Here is a 17,659-nt window from a genome sequence, read left to right as displayed (position 1 = left end):
CAGCTGGCATTTTTTATAAAATTACATATGGCAGTAATGAACACAATGACTACTATTACCATTTGGTGCCACTGCTTCAATTTGTGCTAAGGTACCTGTAGTCTTACCCACTGTGTTAGTTTCCTAGGGTTGCTGTTACAAATTACTACACATTTGATGGCTTAAAACAGCACAAATTTATGCTCTTATAGTTCTGGAGGTCAAAAGTCTGAAATCAGTTTCACTAGGCTAAAATCCAAGTGTCGGCAGGGCCACACTCCCTCCAGAAACTCTAGGGGAGAATTTCTTTGTTTGTCTTTTCCACTTCTGGAGCTGCATTCCTTATACTCCCTGGCTCATGGTCCTCTCCTGCATCTTTGAAGCCAGCAGCATAGCATCTTGCTTTAGCCACTACATTGCCTTCTTTTTTAAATAAATTAATTAATTAATTATTTCAGCATATTATGGGGGTACAAATGTTTAGGTTACATATTATACCTTTGCCCCACTAGAGTCCGAGCTTCAACCATGTCCATACCCCAGACAGTGCGTACCTCACCCATTACGTGTGAATATACCCATCCCCTCCTCCCTCTCCCACCTGCCCGACACCCGACATATATAGTTGTTACCATATATGCACATAGGTGTTGATCGGTGAAACCAATTTGCTGGTGAGTACATGTGGTGCTTGTTTTTCCATTCTTGGGATACTTCACTTAGTAGTATGGGTTCCAGTTCTATCCAGGAAAATACAAGAGGTGCTATATCACCATTGTTTCTTAGAGCTGAATAGTACTCCATGGTATACATATACCACATTTTATTAATCCACTCATGTATTGATGGGCACCTGGGTTGTTTCCACATCTTTGCAATTGTGAATTGTGCTGCTATAAACGTTTGAGTGCACACATGTACTCACCAGCAAATTGCTATTAACGGATCAACACCTAAGTGGACATATAGAAGTAACATTTATTAGGTGTCGGGAGGGTGGGAGGGGGGAGGAGGGGATGGTTATATACAACCACAACAAGTAAATGTGCAACATTTGGGGGATGGACACGCTTGAAGTTCTTACTCGAGGGGGGAGGGGGGCATGGGCAATATATGTAACCTTAACACTTGTACCCCCATAATACGCTAAAAAAAAGAAATAAATAAATAAACGTTTGAGTGCAGATGTGTTTTTTATAGAATGTTTTTTGTTCACCTGTATGCCTTCTTCTTCTGTTCAAATCTCCTTTTCCCTCTGTTGTGACCATCCTGAAGAAACATAATGGATGCCCACCAGAAAATTAGTTTGGATGTCAGCACTAATGGTGCCACACCCACACACACCAAGAGGATATGAAAAGATTTATTGCCTACATAATGGAGGCTTTTCTGGGGAGAGCATGACAGGCCTCCCAGGCAGGTTTGAAAATGACTTGAGAGGCAGGAAAGGATACGAGCTCAGGTATTTTTAAATTGTGGTTAGGAAGTGGGGGCCAGGATGAGAGTTCTCAGACATAGGCGGAGGATTACGTGGTCTGAATCTCCCACCAGTGCCAAAGGAAGGAGCATCCAGGGTTTCTTATCAGCTTGCAGAGATATGAGGCTGAAGGGAAAAGGAAGGGCTTGGGTTTAAAAACTGTCGGCAAACATAAACAAATGGAGTCAGACTTCTTATAGACTCCCTCTCATAAGAATGCTTGTAGTTACATTCAGGGCCTACACAAATGATCCAAGATAATCTCCTCATCTCAATATCTATAACTTAATTGCATCAGTAAAGTTCCTTTTGCCATATAAGGTAATATTTATGAAGTTTCAAGGAAATAGGAACTGGATATTTTGGGGGGCCATTATTCAGCCTACCAAAAGCCACCACTGATTTTGCATTATTAATGCAAATATCAACATAGTGAAAAAGACAAATAACTTCTTAGTATTATGAAAACAACATCCGTGACCCCTTAAAAGACTCTCAGGGGCCCCCATGGGTCCATGGGCTATACTTTGAGAACTGCAGGTCCAGGGTATATAGGTGGAAGTGGAGTTACTGAGTTGTAGGGATGTACATCTTCAATTTTATTTCATGTCTCTAAATTGTTCTCCCTAATGATTATAGCACAATTCACATTCCTACAAGTGAGGTATATTCCTGCTTCCCCACTTCCTCAGTAACACAGGGTGTTGTCAGATTTAAATTTTTTTGCCAGTATAATGGATGTGACCCAAACCTTATTCTTGTTTTACTTTGTATTTTTCTTTTTTTATTATTATTATTTTTTTTATTCCTTTATTTATTTTTTTTTTCCATTTTCAGTTGGCCAATTAACGTTTTTTTTTTTTTTTTATTTTTAGTAGAGACGGGGTCTCGGCTCTTGCTCAGGCTGGTCTTGAACTTCTGAGCTCCAACGATCCACCCGCCTCGGCCTCCCAGAGAGCTAGGATTACAGGCGTGAGCCACAGCGCCCGGCCTACTTTGTATTTTTCTGATTTCAAGTGAGCCTATACATATCTTTTCATATATTTGTTGGCCAGTTTGGTTTCCTTTTTTATGAATTGCCTGATATATTCTCCACCTATTTTTCTATTGTGTTTTTCTTAGTGTTTTAATGGACATTTATATATCCTAACTACTACCAATAATATATTACTACAATGAGTACTATAACTATATAATAATACAAATATTTTCTCCTATTTGTGACTCATATTGTAACTTTTTAATGGATTTTGTCACATAGAAGTTTTAAATTTAAATATATTCAAACATTAATTTTTCCCTCTATGGCTTGTGTTTTCGGTGTTGAGTATAATAAATCCCTTTCCCTTGTATTTCTCTCTCTATTTTTTTGAGACAGAGTATTACTCTGTCACTCTGGATAGAGTGCCATGGCATCATCATAGCTCACAGCAACCTCAAACTCCTGGGCTCAAGACATCCTTCTGCCTCAACCTCGTGAGTAGCTGGACTATAGGCATGCACTACCGTGCCCAGCTAACTTTTTCCATGTCTCTTAAAGACTCATATTTATTTCTAAAAAGTTTTAAAGGTTCACGCTCCACCACCTCTTTTAGGTCTTTAAGCCATCTGGAATTTATTTTGCATGTGTGAGTGAGGTGTAGTTTTTCAATTTTCTCATATTCAGTCTGGAAAGACATTTATCCTAGTACAACTTTTTGAATAATCTGCTTTTTTTCACCACTGAATTTTAATCCTATCTTTATTATATACCAAGTTCCTATATATATATATGAGACTGTTTCTTGACTTTCTACTATGTTCCAGTTGTCTGCTAGTATATTGGTCTACCAATATTACATTTAAAATATACTATTCCTTATAAATTTTAAAATCTGGTAGGGCAAAATTCCTTGTTCTTGTCCAAAATAATTTTGTCTATTTTTAACCCTTTATTATTAATTCTAGTTGGAATTTTGATTAAAATTGCAATAAATTAATAAGTCAATTTTAGAAGAATTTATTTCTATATGTAATTTCTGTTCATGAACATGACATTTATCTAGGTCTTTTTTCTATCTTTCAGTGGAGTTGTATTATTTACTTCATAAAGATCTTATATATCTTTTTTATATTTACTGATGGATAACAGAGTTTTGAAAGTTATACTAAATTACATTTTTAAAAAAATTAATTTTGCATTTTCTACTTGGTTGCTAGTAATGTATTAGAACACTATATTGTAGCCAATAATATTGCTAACTTCTCTTAGTTTTAATAGTTTTTAGATTTTTGTGAATTTCCTAATAGGTTATTACTTTGCCTGAAAATGATTATATTGTCTCTTCCTTTCCGGTTATAACAGATATTAGTTATTTTCCTGTCTTATTGCTTTGTCTATGACCTCTAGTACAATAATAAATAATAGTAGTGATAGGATAATCTTGGCAAGGTTATCCTGGAAATTAAAGGATAATTCCCATTAAAACCCCATTTTAATGGTAATGCTTTTAAAATTTCACAATGATCTTAAGTATAGGTGTTTGGGAGAGACCTATTATCATTTAAGTTCTCTTTTATTCCTGCTCCAAGCAATACCCTACACTCTATTTAGCTCCAGTTGCTCTCTATTAAAATATCTCTATCATATATTATATTTTTAGGACCTTTGGAGGTTATTGGTTTGCACGGTTATGATACACAAGACTTTAAAGTGTGAATTAGTGTCAGTATATCTAGTGATTAAAAGAGAGGTTTTTGGCTCACGCTTGTAATCCTAGCACTCTGGGAGGCTGAGGAGGGCGGATTGCTTGAAGTCAGGAGTTCAAAACCAGCCTGAGCAAGAGCGAGACCTCGTCTCTACTATAAATAGGAAGAAATTAATTGGCCAACTAATATATATATAGAAAAAATTAGCCAGGTATGGTGGTGCATGCCTGTAGTCCCAGCTACTTGGGAGGCTGAGGGAGTAGGATCGCTTGAGCCCAGGAGTTTGAGGTTGCTGTGAGCTAGGCTGACGCCATGGCACTCACTCAAGCCTGGGCAACAAAGTGAGACTCTGTCTCAAAAAAAAAAAAAAAAAGAGAGAGAGAGGTTTTTGAGTTACATTAACCTTTTTGAGTCTCAGGTTCCTCATCTGTATAAGAGATGTAATACTATTTACTTTATATTCATTCATTGAACAAATATTTATTGAGCCAGTCATGTTTTAGGCATTGAGCTCATAACAGTAAAAATCTATCCTCTCATGAAGCTTATATTTATAAGGTTGTAATGAAGATTAAATGAGATAAGATGTATTTTCAGTGTTTGGCTTTGTAGCTCACACATAATAAATCCTCAACAAATGTTGGGAATTGCTGCTATCATGGTTGTTATTACTCTCCTGGAAGATCCTGCAGCATAGAGGATTTAAAATTCGTTCATTCAATAAATATTGATTTTGTACCTGTGTCATGCCAGACACTTTGCTGAGAACTAAAGGATTTTGGGGAACTGTCTCCTTTGAGCCCACATTCCAACAAATCAAAACATTAGAAGTGCTGATTCGGAAGAAAATTGGGGATTTTTTATTTTTGAATGGAAGCCTTTGTGGCCTCATCTGGCATTTTAAGGAGATTATTTCTTCTTCATTAAAAACCTGTTTATTGTTGAAATTCTCAAAGAGATTAAAAATGAAAGAGAATAATGTAATGAACACACATATACCTATTATTCAGCTTCACCAATTATTAGGGCATAGTTACTCTTGTTTCATGTACATTTCCACCCACTCTCTCCCATTATTTTGAAGCAACTCCAAGATCATATCATTTCATCTGTACTATTTCAGTATATAAAAACAGTTGTCTTAATCAGATCAGTACAACCTTGCTATGACACTCATTATTCCCATCCTATATTCCCATATAGCAGGGATAGTCATCCAGATCAGGAAAACTAAGATGGGTTTTAGAAAATCAGTGACTAATAAGCTCTTTTTCGAGGAGCTAGTTTTTTTTTGAGACAGAGTCTCACTCTGTTGCCCGGGCTAGGGTGCCATGGCATCAGCCTAGCTCACAGCAACCTCAAACTCCTGGGCTCAACTGATCCTCCTGCTTCAGCCTCCCAAGTTGCTGGGATTACAGGTATGTGCCACCATGGCCGGGTAATTATATATATATATATAGTTGGCCAATTAATTTCTTTCTATTTTTAGTAGAGATGGGGTCTCGCTCTTGCTCAGGCTGGTTTTGAACTCCTGACCTTGAGTGATCCGCCCGCCTGGGTCTCCCAGAGAGCTAGGATTACAGGCATGAGCTACCATGCCCAGGCAGGAGATAGTTTTTTAGTACCTAATATGGAAGAACTCAAGCTTAGAGTTTTGATGAACTCTGGGAAAACAGAATTCCAGCAAACATCAACAAATATGAAGCATTTTGATTTCCAAGACAAAGTATCAAAATGGTGTTGCCCATGAAATGGACATAGAATTTTGTTTTTTCAAAAAGGAATTGAATTTAGAGGAAGACATTGTGTTTTGTCTTTCAGTGGATTGTGACGTCTTTATGTTGTCTCAACTTCATCTATTAATATATGGTTTAAAACGAAGAATAGAAGTTTACCATCTCACTTTTGCCTTTCTTCTCTTCCTTCATTCTCCCTAAAAACTCAAAGAGTAAGTAACTAATTCAGTTAGTGAATTCAGCTAGTGCATGGGTCAGCAAACTTTTTATGTAAAGGCCTAGATAATAAATATTTTAGGCTTTGTGGGCCATAAGGTCTGTTATAACTACTCAACTTTAGATGCAAAAGTATCCATAGACAATCTGTAAATAAATGGGCATGCCTGTGTTTCAATAAATCTTTATAGATACTGAAATTTGAATTTCATATAATTTTCACAAGTCAAAAAAATTCTTATTTTGATATTTGGTCAGCCATTTAGAAATGCACAACCCTCTTTTAGTTCATAGGTTATATAAAAACAGATGATCAGGTGGATTTGGCCTGCAGGCTGCAGTTTAACAACCTTGGATTAGTGTTTCACAATAGATGGGAGAAATATCACATTACATTTATTTAACAATGCATAAAACATTTCTGCATATATTGTCTCATTTGATCTTTGGAACAAGTCTATGAAGTAGATATTCTCATCATCCCCATTTTACAGATAAGAAAGCTGAGGCTTAGAGATCTGCATAAGGCAGGGGCTCTCAACCCTGGCTGCACATTGCAATTAACTGGGGCGCTTTTAAAGAATATCAGGCTTCATCCCTAGAAATTCTGATTTAATTGGTCTAGGAGCATGGCTCTAAAATGGGGACAATTTTGCTCCTCCTACCCCAGGGGACATTGGCAATGTCTAGAGACGTTTTCAGTTGTAACAGTGAGTGGAGGGGGAGAGTTGTTATACTGGCATGTAGTGGGTAGAGGCCAGTGATGCTTCTAAGAGTCGAATAGTGCACAGGAAAGCCTCTCACAACAAAGGGTTATCCGTCCTAAAATGTTAATAGTGACACCTGCACGCGAATGTTTATAGCAACACAATTCATAATTGCAAGGCTGTGGAAACAGCCCAAGTGCCCATCAATCCAAGAATGTATTAATAAAATGTGGTATATGTATACCATGGAGTACTATTCAGCTCTAAGAAACAACGGTGATATAGCACATCTTATATTTTCCTGGTTAGAGCTGGAACCCATACTACTAAGTGAAGTATCCCAAGAATGGAAAAACAAGCACCACATATACTCACCAGCAAACTGGTATTAACTGAGCAGCACCTAAGTGGACACATAGGTACTACAGTAATAGGGTATTGGGCAGGTGGGAGGGGGGCAGGTATATATATACATAATGAGTGAGATGTGCACCATCTGGGGGATGGTCATGCTGGAAACTCAGACTTGTGAGGGGAGGGGGGGAAATGGGCATTTATTGAAACCTTAAAATCTGTACCCCCATAATATGCCGAAATAAAAAAAAAAATGTTAATGGTGACAAAGTTGAGAAATCCTGGTTTAGGGTAGGGCCCAGGCATTGGTCCATATGAAAATTTCTCCATGTGGGTCCCAGGGGATAGCTTATTATCCTTTATCTATAGTGTTGAGGGCTCACTCATAATTTGGATGATTCATGTCAACAGACAATTGTGAATTTTCAAGACATGATGATTCTAACATTTCACTGTCAACTTTTTTTTTGAGCTGTTAATAAGATGTTAAATGGACCAGCTTGAGGTCTTCCTCCTTTGTTTTATCTTGTCCACTCTGTGGAATAGCACTGAGGACATCAAAGGCTTAGATGAGCTGAGCTCTCCTTGGTAACAGGGAGATCTGAGTGAAAGAAGCAGAGCCTATGTATTTACTTAGGGAAGACTGGAAGTTTTCCAGAATGATTCAGCTAATTGGTGCTTTCAAAGGACAATACACATGTGTGAAGATCTGAAAGGTATGAATCTGGAAAAAGAAAAAGTAGAAATTGTAACTTTTTCCAGTTCAGGCTAATGAGATGTGGTAGGGCCCGGGGACTATTAGCGGAAATTGATTAGGGCATACAAAAAGCACTAAAGAGAGATACTTGGAAAAATTTATAATACAAGGATTCAAAACAACATAATGCAAAGGGAGGAAAAAAACATTGTGTAGGCCAATGTTTCTCAAGGTGTGGTCCTTGAATCATCTACAACATCGCCTGGAGTGTTGTTAAAAATGCTGATCTTTCAGGCCTTGCTGAGACTTTTGGAGTCAAGATCAGGGTGAGGCCTCATAATCTGCATGTTTAGCAGGCTCTCCAAGTGTTTCTGATGTAAACCGGTTTGAGAAGCACTGCTATAGGCGGAACTCTGGCTCTAACTGGAGGATGATCAAAATGACAGTGTAATCTGAAGTAAATGTGCCCCTTGTCTTAGGAAAGCATGTCTTCCTGAGAAGTTGTGTGTTAAACAGGTTTTCCAAATTTCCTTTTTTTGTAATTGCACCAGTGGGACTTATTATTGCTTAAAAGGAGCCAAAGTTTAAGACGTTTGCAGAGTGAATGTTCATATTCAAATGATCTTTTAAAATGTTTGGGGGATCTAATCTGTCATGATCAACATTAGCTAGCTCTCTAACCCCCCAAAAAGTAGATATTTAAAAATATTCACTTTTTTTTTTTCAGACAGAGTCTCGTTCTGTTGCCTGGGCTAGAGTGCCGTGGCGTCAGCCTAGCTCACAGCAACCTCAAACTCCTGGGCTCAAGCAATCCTCCTGCCTCAGCCTCCTGAATAGCTGGGACTACAGGCATGCGCCACCGTGCCTGGCTAATGTTTTTCTATATATATTAGTTGGCCAGTGAATTTCTTTCTATTTATAGTAGATATGGGGTCTTGCTCTTGCTCAGCTGGTTTCGAACTCCTGACCTTGAGCAATCTGCCCTCCTCGGCCTCCCAGAGAGCTAGGATACAGGCATGAGCCACCGTTCCTGGCCTTAAAAATATTCACTTTTGTACCTATTTCTATGATTCTTCAGCATTTTTGCCTTCTGCAAAAATGTTTTGTGTCAATTTTAAGTTTAGAAAATAGAGCGAATTAGGTTTAATTAATTTTGACAACCATGATAACATGCTTGTTATGATTATATAAATGAAATTTCTGTGGCTTCCATATCTGTCTCATATCATGTTCAAACAAAGATCTCACATTGGAGCAGAACTATGCTGATTAGATGAATGACAGTAAGTACAAAATTGTATTGTGCCGAGTGCATTTGAATTTTACACAAAGAACAGACTCAGAGTCTGATTATTCCAGTCTCTGATTGCCTTGTCATTCACAGTTTTGATAAATGGTTTAATCATTTAATGAATTGATAATTTGCTATTGAGTCAACAAAATACCAAATTGCAAACCTTCTGAAAATCTGAATACTAGCTGGACTCTCATCCTTTGCATTATTTAATAGTGTATATTAATTATACTAATTTTTCTACTGTCCTTAATCACTTCCACTTGATTTGATAAGGCCATCTCAGGCTCTCTATAAGATTTTCATTTTGACAGGATGATAATAATACATGGCACATTGAGAATTATAGCAATTCCAGTAGAGGAGAATAATGGCTTTATAGTGTGGAAATGTAGAGTCCCTATTTAGAAAATCAAATTGGTGGATAAATGAAATGCATTTCAAGCTTGTTTACAAATTATCTGTTCAACGAGGCCCATGTCACTCCACAATGTTTTCAGTGTAAAGGAATCCAGAAGAGTATAGAATCTGAAAATTAAAAGACTGTTAAAGCTGGAAGGAACATAGGAGTTCTCAAATTCAAATGTCTAAAAGGGCTTGTCATAAATGAGTGACAAGCAGGAAACTACAATATTTAGGGGGCTCCTTCCCTATGTTGTCTGTGGAAATATGGGCTTAATGTTTCCAAATATTCTGGATTTTCAAGAGATGGAAAAATCTAGTCTTCCCTGTTCATCCTCCTGCTGAGTAGCCACCAGGATCTGGGACCCCTCCACTCAGTCACAGCTGATTGGACCAGGAATAGATGCCTGTCTTTGAGTGATGCTGCAAATGCATAGGCTGACTGTTGACTCTTGTGACCCAGCCTTAAGATAAACAGGGACAGATTATTTCCTCAGGAAATTTGACTTATGACACAAAGAAAATTTAGCAGTTGGTGGCAGGGCAGAAAGAAGTAGACACAAAGATTGGAGCCAAGTCACCTTAATTGCAGAGCACTTGACAGAAGGTCACATACTTCTATAACTGAGGTCCTCAGAGTGGCTTAGCATCTAGACCCACCCCTCATCTGGCCCCTCATGCTAGGTAAGGTGTTTTATTTTAACAGTGATCTAAATCCAAGGGAAATGGACACAATAGATCCAGAAATGTATAACTGCAGGGTTGGGTTAATTGGAGATAACTGTACTTACCTTCTAGAACTATCATTAAGAATTAAATGAGAACATGTGAAAGTGTCTAAGTCAGAACCTGACACATAGTAGGTACTTAGTGCTACCTTCCTAGCTCTCTTCCCTTCTGCCCTTCCACCACTCATATATTGACATCTAGTGTTGGCTACAACCAGGGACAGGACACCAGTATTTGTGACTCAGGCCAATGATAGATAAAAAGGTTTTTTTCCTGCCTATTAGCTAGCTGTTACCTGAAAGGCCCCTGACTGTAACCCATATTTTCCAGGCTTAGGTCTTGAGGGGAATTGGTAAAAGCTTCTAGACCCTTTCTCTGGCTACCTGTATCTGTCAGGATTCAGTTAAGAAAACAGAGACTACTCTAGGTATTTTAAGTAGAAAGAGATTTAATAAGGAAATTAAGTCTTTTTAAAAATCCATGGAAAGATTGGAAGAGTGGGCTCTAAGCTAGGCTTGAAGGAATGGCTCCCAGAGTCTTATAGAACTGATCCACCAGTTGGCTACTACCTCTGAGACTACCACTGGAATGCTTGAATTCAAGAACATAGCACCATGGCTGTGGCCCAGGGTACAGAGCTAAAATCAGGAAATTCTGCTTCTACTTGATACCCAGGAAGCTGGAAACTACATGCTGGCACACTGACGCAGAACATTCTCATGTCTGCACGACTTCAGTTGCCAGGGTAAAAGAGCCCAAAAGGGTGCGGAAGGTAGCCTTGGCTTAATTTCTGCTTTCCAAATTTCACATAAGTGCACCTAATTGATGGAAGCCATTTTACACTGAGAACTTTAGCTGTAAAAGAGTTTGTGAAATGTGGTTTTCCTGGTATCTACAACACTGTGCAATGGACTGTTTGTGTCCCCTCTTCCCAAATTCATATGTTGAAACTCTAATCCCAGTGTGACGGTATTTGGAGGTGGAACCTTTGGGAGGTGATTAAGTCATGAGGGTGGAGCCATCATGAATGGGATTAGTGTCTTATAAGAAGAGGCCAGAGAACTAGCTAACTTTCTTTCCACCATGTGAGGATATAACAAAAAGACAGCCATCTGCAAAGCAGGAAGCAGGTCCTCACCAGGCACTGGATCTGCCGGTGTCTTGATCTTGAACTCTGCAACTTTCAGTCCTTGGGAAATAAATGTTGTTTAGGCCACTTAGTCTATTATATTTTGTTATAGTAGCTTATCTTAGTCCATTTCGTGTTGCTATACCAGAATACCACAGACTGGGTAATATATGGAAAAAAGGAATTTATTTCTAACAGTTATGGAGACTGAGAAGTCCAAGATTAAGGGGCTGCATCTAGCAAGGCCCTTTGTGCTGTGTCATTCCATGGTGCAAGGCAGTGGTGCAAGGTGGCAGGGCAAGAGAGCTCAAGAGAGCAAGAAGGGGCTGAACTTGCTTTTATAATAAGCCCACTCTTGTGAGAACTAACACACTCCCATGATGATGACATGAATCCATTCATGAGAGCAGAGCCTCATGACCTAATCACCTAATAGGCCTTACCTCCCAACACTGTTGCATTGAGGATTAAGTTTCTAACACATGAACATTGGGGGACATGTTCAAACCATATCCCAGCCCAAACTGACTAAGACTCTGCCCACCATATTTGTCAGTGAAGATTCTCAAGATCCCCTTGTACTGGGCCTGCTACTTGGTACCATCTAAATTCTAAACTACAGTAAAACCTCATGATGATACTAATTATGATAAAACACATTTTTTTTCATTTTGAGCTTGTTCTTTACCCATCTCCAGTTTTCAAAAGGGGGCAGGCTGAGGTCTTCTATTTTCTTCAGGGGTAGGGTAGTTAGGGGAGGGATGGGAATAGAAATAATTATCTTGTCATCACCTGAGACTTTCTCAGTTCAGTGTAAGATCTCTTGGATACAGTAAATTGAACAAATCTTTACCTTTGTGCTTTTTGAGATAGTAGAGATTGACTGGAATATATTGCTTTTTGTTAACTTTGCAATACTGTGACTGCATTTTATGTGATTAAAATTTCTGGACCCCGCTTAAAACTTTTTGAAAACTATTCCATACTTGCTTCTTGATTTTTTTTTTTTTGGTAGAAGTCTTTAGTGTATTTTGGAGTTTGAGATAATACCATTAGTATCTTTAAGGGAGAGGGGGGGCAGACATTATTATACCTGGGTTTAGGATCATTTCTGGCAGGGTCATAGTGGAGGCCCACATTTTTTTCCTTTTATTTCATCATATTATGGAGGTACAAATATTGCTAGGGTTAAAAACATTGCCCCTGCCCCCCTCCCTCCCCCCATGTGTCCAATCCCCAGGTGGTGTGCACCACACACGCCATGTAAGCATACACCCCTTTCCTCCTCCCCCCTCCCGCCTGCCCACCACCCGATAAAAAGTTTTTTTTCTTTTCCTTTTTTGTTTGCTTTTTTTTTTTTTTTGACATTTTGGTTACATTGTATATCCTTGCCTCTCCCTAAGAAGGGTTAGAGTTATGCCCCTCCCCTCTAAAATGCTCGCCACATCCCTAAGATTGGGTCCCCCCCCAATCCCTGGTGAGCATTGCCACCATTTGAAAACCATAGTTTTAATCAGTACCAATTTGATGGCGAGTAGATGTGGGGCCCATTTTCCATGTCTTGTGTCACCTCACTTTGGATAACGGGCTTAAGCTTAATCCAGGATAGCATAAACAGTGCTAGCTCACTGTCATTTCTTAGGATTGAGTAATATTCCATTGTGAGCATATACTACATTTTAATTATCCACTCATGAATTGACAGGCACTTGGGTTGTTTCCATGACTGTGCAATAGTGAATTGTGCTTGGAGGCCCACATTTTTAAGGATATAGTGCCCATCTAAAAGGGTAGGTATCAGTCAAGGTTCCAGCTGGGAATATTTGGCACAATATGAGTAGATTGAGAAGAGTTTAATAAAGATATGGGCAAGTTTAGAAGAGTTGGCAGAGGATAGTACAGGACTTTAGAGCTAGCATCAGCAGAGGAGTTATTACACCTGATGCTCAAAGGGGCAAGTAGAGGAAGCTATGAGTGGTTACCAGAATGTGAGGAAGGTAGCTATCTGAAAAGTGCCTCTTGATAGGAGCTGTGGCCTTTGTTAGGCCCCAGAAGGTGAGAGCTAGGGGAATAAATATTCTGCCACTGTTCTTTAAACTCTTACTGGTGCTCACTATTGGCCAAACTCAAGCAGAAGCCAGAAGGCAAGGAAACCCATTGATTAGTCCACACTGGTCAACTCCCTGGGGGCACAAAGCATGGTAGAGAAAGTTATATAATGGATTTGGGGGGCAAATGGAAGACATCCAGCATAGGCATGATGGTAACCACTATCTGATTGGGCCTTATGGAAGTGACACAGCCCTGGAGGTCCTCATTCTTCTCATTGGCCCCAAAGTTGCATCTTTGCATCATTAAGAAGGCTCACTTCTCTTATTCCTATGCCTATATATGTGAATATGTAAGTATGTGGGCGTATACATCTGCTATGTCAGATGGCACATGTCCCTTCTCTTGTGAAATGTCCAACTGCTTCGAATGAGGCCAGAGATGGATTAGTAGAATAGAACAAGAAGCCTAGAAACAGACATCATCATAAAACCAATGCTTAATAATTGAAGATGGCATTTCAATCAAAAGTTAAATTATTATTTCTTCCCCTGAACAATTGCAGCACCACTATTCAATAAAGTTATAGCCTGACCTCACACTTCACCAAAATAAATTCTAGATGGATTAAATAGTTAAATGTAAATAATAAAACAAGAGATCCAGAGGAAAAAACAATATGAATATAATTTAGGAGAAAGGAAGGCTTTAAAAAACATGGCACCAAGGACAGAAACCATAAGGGAAAATAGAAATAGATTTGAATATATAAAAATCCATCTTTTATATGTCAAAGAAATAGAAAGACAATGACATGTTGGGAAAATTTATGTCATATAGGAAAGGGTTAACACATGAAAGGCTTTTATGAATCAATAAAGAGAAAAGATAAACATTCCAATAGAAAAAAATGAGCAAAAGATGAGGACAGGCAATTTATGAAGGAAGAAATAAAAACAGCCAATGAAAAAATGAAAGCAGTTCAAAATCACTGATAATAGAAAATAAAAATTAAACAACAATGCTGTGTCATTTAAATTTTTTTTCTATTTTTGGCCTATCATTGGCAAAGGATAAAAGCAATGATAATCCCCAATGTTGACCTAAGCATGGGGAAATAACCACTTTCAAATACAGCTTTTAGGAGAATAAATTAGTATAATCTTTCTAGAGGGTGATTTGGCAATATGTTTCAGAAATCTTTTTCTTCTTCTTTTCCTGTTAGTAACTTCCATCAAAAGTCTTAAATGTACACATTTTTTAGCTGAGTTGCTACAGTTGCAGGAATTGATCCTAAAGAAATAATTGTATACATTATATATAAGGAAAACCCTACAATATTATCTTGTACCGTTGAAAATTTATAAACCATCTAAATGCTGTAACAATATGGACGTGGTTAACTAATTATGATACATCATAAGTGAATTGCAGTACATCCATATGTTGGAATACTGTTCGACCATTATAAATAATGTTACAGAAGAATAACATGGGAAAATGTCCATGATATATCACTAAGTGCAAAAAGCAGGCAGTGAATCAGTGTGTGTTGAGTAATAATATTTTATTATTCATAGAAAGATAGGAAGGAAATAAACATGCTAATGAGGGTTATTTCTGGGTTGTTAGGTTGGATGATTTTAATGTTTTGTGCTTTTTAGATTTTTATTCCCATTTTTTTGCATTAAAAAAGCATTATCTAGGAAGAAAAATACAAATCCCCATTAAAATGTAAATTCTTTTGGTTTGTTCTTTTGTCTACAAAGGCAGCTGAGTGAGGACAAATAGTCTGTGTTAGGCAGTAGTCTTGGGCTGGGTCCAGTCTGTAGCTTATTAGCGCTATGCTAAATTTCCATAAGCAGTAGCAGGAGCCGGTCAGACAGAGTCAGTTTGAATGAAAAAATTGCTGGGAAAGTTGCCTTATTCTACCCTGCAACATAAAGACAAGTGCTTTCTCTGACACTTGTTTTCAACCTCCTGTGGCCACTGAATGTCACTGTGGTTCCAAGGAAATGCAATGAAGATAATACTTTGGTTTCAGCAAGGACTGTGGAGAATGGGGCAGGAAAAAATAAGTAGGCAAATCAGCCCCAAAATTCTCTACAGGCCTGCACAATGCTTACAGCCTCCTATTTCTACTAACAATACATTTGGGCTGATAAATGAGCAATGAGAACAAAGTGTGTGAGTCAACATTTCTTAGCTTCTAAGACTTTCCGAGTCCCAAGTAGTAAGAACCAAAAGCCCCAGATTGTGATCCTCGTTCTGCCAAACCTTAGTCATCTTTCCTGCAATGGAAAGATGGGGAAACAGAGCTCAGAGATGGAGGAAAGCCTCAGGAGGCAGAAGAGGGTCACCCAATAGGCAGACTAAATACCAGCTTAAGGCACCAGCAAAGCAAGAGCACCAGTTAGTGATGCCCTTTTTGGAGGCAGAGCCTATATAGGATTCATTTCCATACCACTGGTGTGCAGTACAGAGTCTGGGACATAGTGGGTGCTCAAAAAAGTTGGAATGACTTCCCTGACTACTACACCTTCAGTCTGGCCCCTCCTTTATGGTGCCATAGTGCTTATGTTTACTCCTATCGTAACATATGGCACTGAGTTACAATGATCCATTCACATATCGGTTGGATACTTGAGGTTAGGGACTGCATCTTTTGATACAGTCCTCAGCCATTAATGCAAAAGACAAAGAGATTTTATAATTCTTCCCTGCTCTCTCCATCTGCCATCTCCTATCTCCCCAAGGGATTATGGTAACCAGAAGATCTTTTTCCTTTTCTTTCTTTCTTTTTTTCAAAATGGGATGAGTTACAAGTTTGGAGAAGCTGGAGTTGGATTGGGGCAGGAATGAGAGGGCCAGGTGCAGGGAACTTTAGTGAGTTCAAGGTGAGTGAAGGAAAAAATATCTCATTGGTGAAATGGTTGGAGAGAGAGACTGAGAATAGGAGACATGTCAAACAGGGGCTAAGTTGTGTGTGACATAAATGTATTTTCTCCATCCCCTCTGTGCAATATTCAGTATAATCTTCAATGCTTTGTTAATAGATTTCCTTTTGAGGATGTGTGAAGAAGTGTCAAGGTTGGTGGACAAAAACAGATGCTGCTCATGGGTAACAGCTAATCTATGAGTTGCAGTAGCCCAGAGCACATGTCTCTCAGTTTGGTGCTCTTTCCAGGAAAGCTGATTTGTCTTATTTACATAGGCCTACCATAATTGGCTATCTTCCTATCTGAGAGCCTCAGAAACCATGTGTGATTGTGTAGTCAACCCCAAGTGTACACAGAGTGAATGGCTACTTCTGTGGTACTGACCCCTCTCTCTTTAGCTGGATATTTTAATTTACTCATTAATCATTCCTTTTTGGGCAAGAGAACGAGGAGAAAGAGACACAGAGAGATTTATCCTGAACCATGAATCCTATTGCCCTCCTTCTCTGCACACTCCTTTGTCTATTCTCCAGATCATCTTGTTTCCTATCTGGAACATCCCCACCCTGTTCTGTCTCTCATTCCCTCAGGGACTTGCTCTCTATGATGTCTCTAGGCCATGTCTTTTCCTGAGCTTCAGACTTACATAGGCATGATCCTATTTGACATCTCTATTTGGGTGTTTAATTGGCATATAAAATTTAATATGTCCAAAACCCAAACTCTGATCCTCTCTGCAAACTTGATACTCTTGCAATCTTCTGCATTTCAGTTAATGGGCAATTTCATCCTTCTAATTGCTCAGGCCTAGGATCTTATAGACATCCTCGACTCTTCTCTTTTTCATATAGCCTTCATCCAATTTATCAGCAAATCCTTTGGCTCCACTTCAAAATACATCCAGACTATCTTCTTATCATCTCTACTACTACCACTTGGGTCCAAGTGATCATCTTCTCTCTCACCTGGACTATTTCAATAGTCTTCTAAAATTTGTCCCTGCTCCTACCCTTGCCTTCTGTAGTCAACATAGCAGCCAGATGATCCTTTCAAAAATTAAGTTATATCATATCATTTCTCTGATCATACCCTTCAATAGCTCCCCATTTCTCTCTGAGTAAAAGCTGCCGTTCTTCCTTATGGGGATCTAGAAATCCCCCCAGGACCTCAATGAGTTCATTTTCTTATTACTCTTACCTATTATTGCTCACTGCACTCTAGCTACAGTGACTTCTTTGCTGCTCCACAAACACACCAGTTATG

This window comes from Microcebus murinus, chromosome X (assembly GCF_040939455.1).
Source record: "Microcebus murinus isolate Inina chromosome X, M.murinus_Inina_mat1.0, whole genome shotgun sequence".
Taxonomy (NCBI): Eukaryota; Metazoa; Chordata; class Mammalia; order Primates; family Cheirogaleidae; genus Microcebus; species Microcebus murinus.
The sequence above is the reverse complement of the archived record's forward strand: the minus strand, read 5'-3'. Positions refer to the sequence as shown.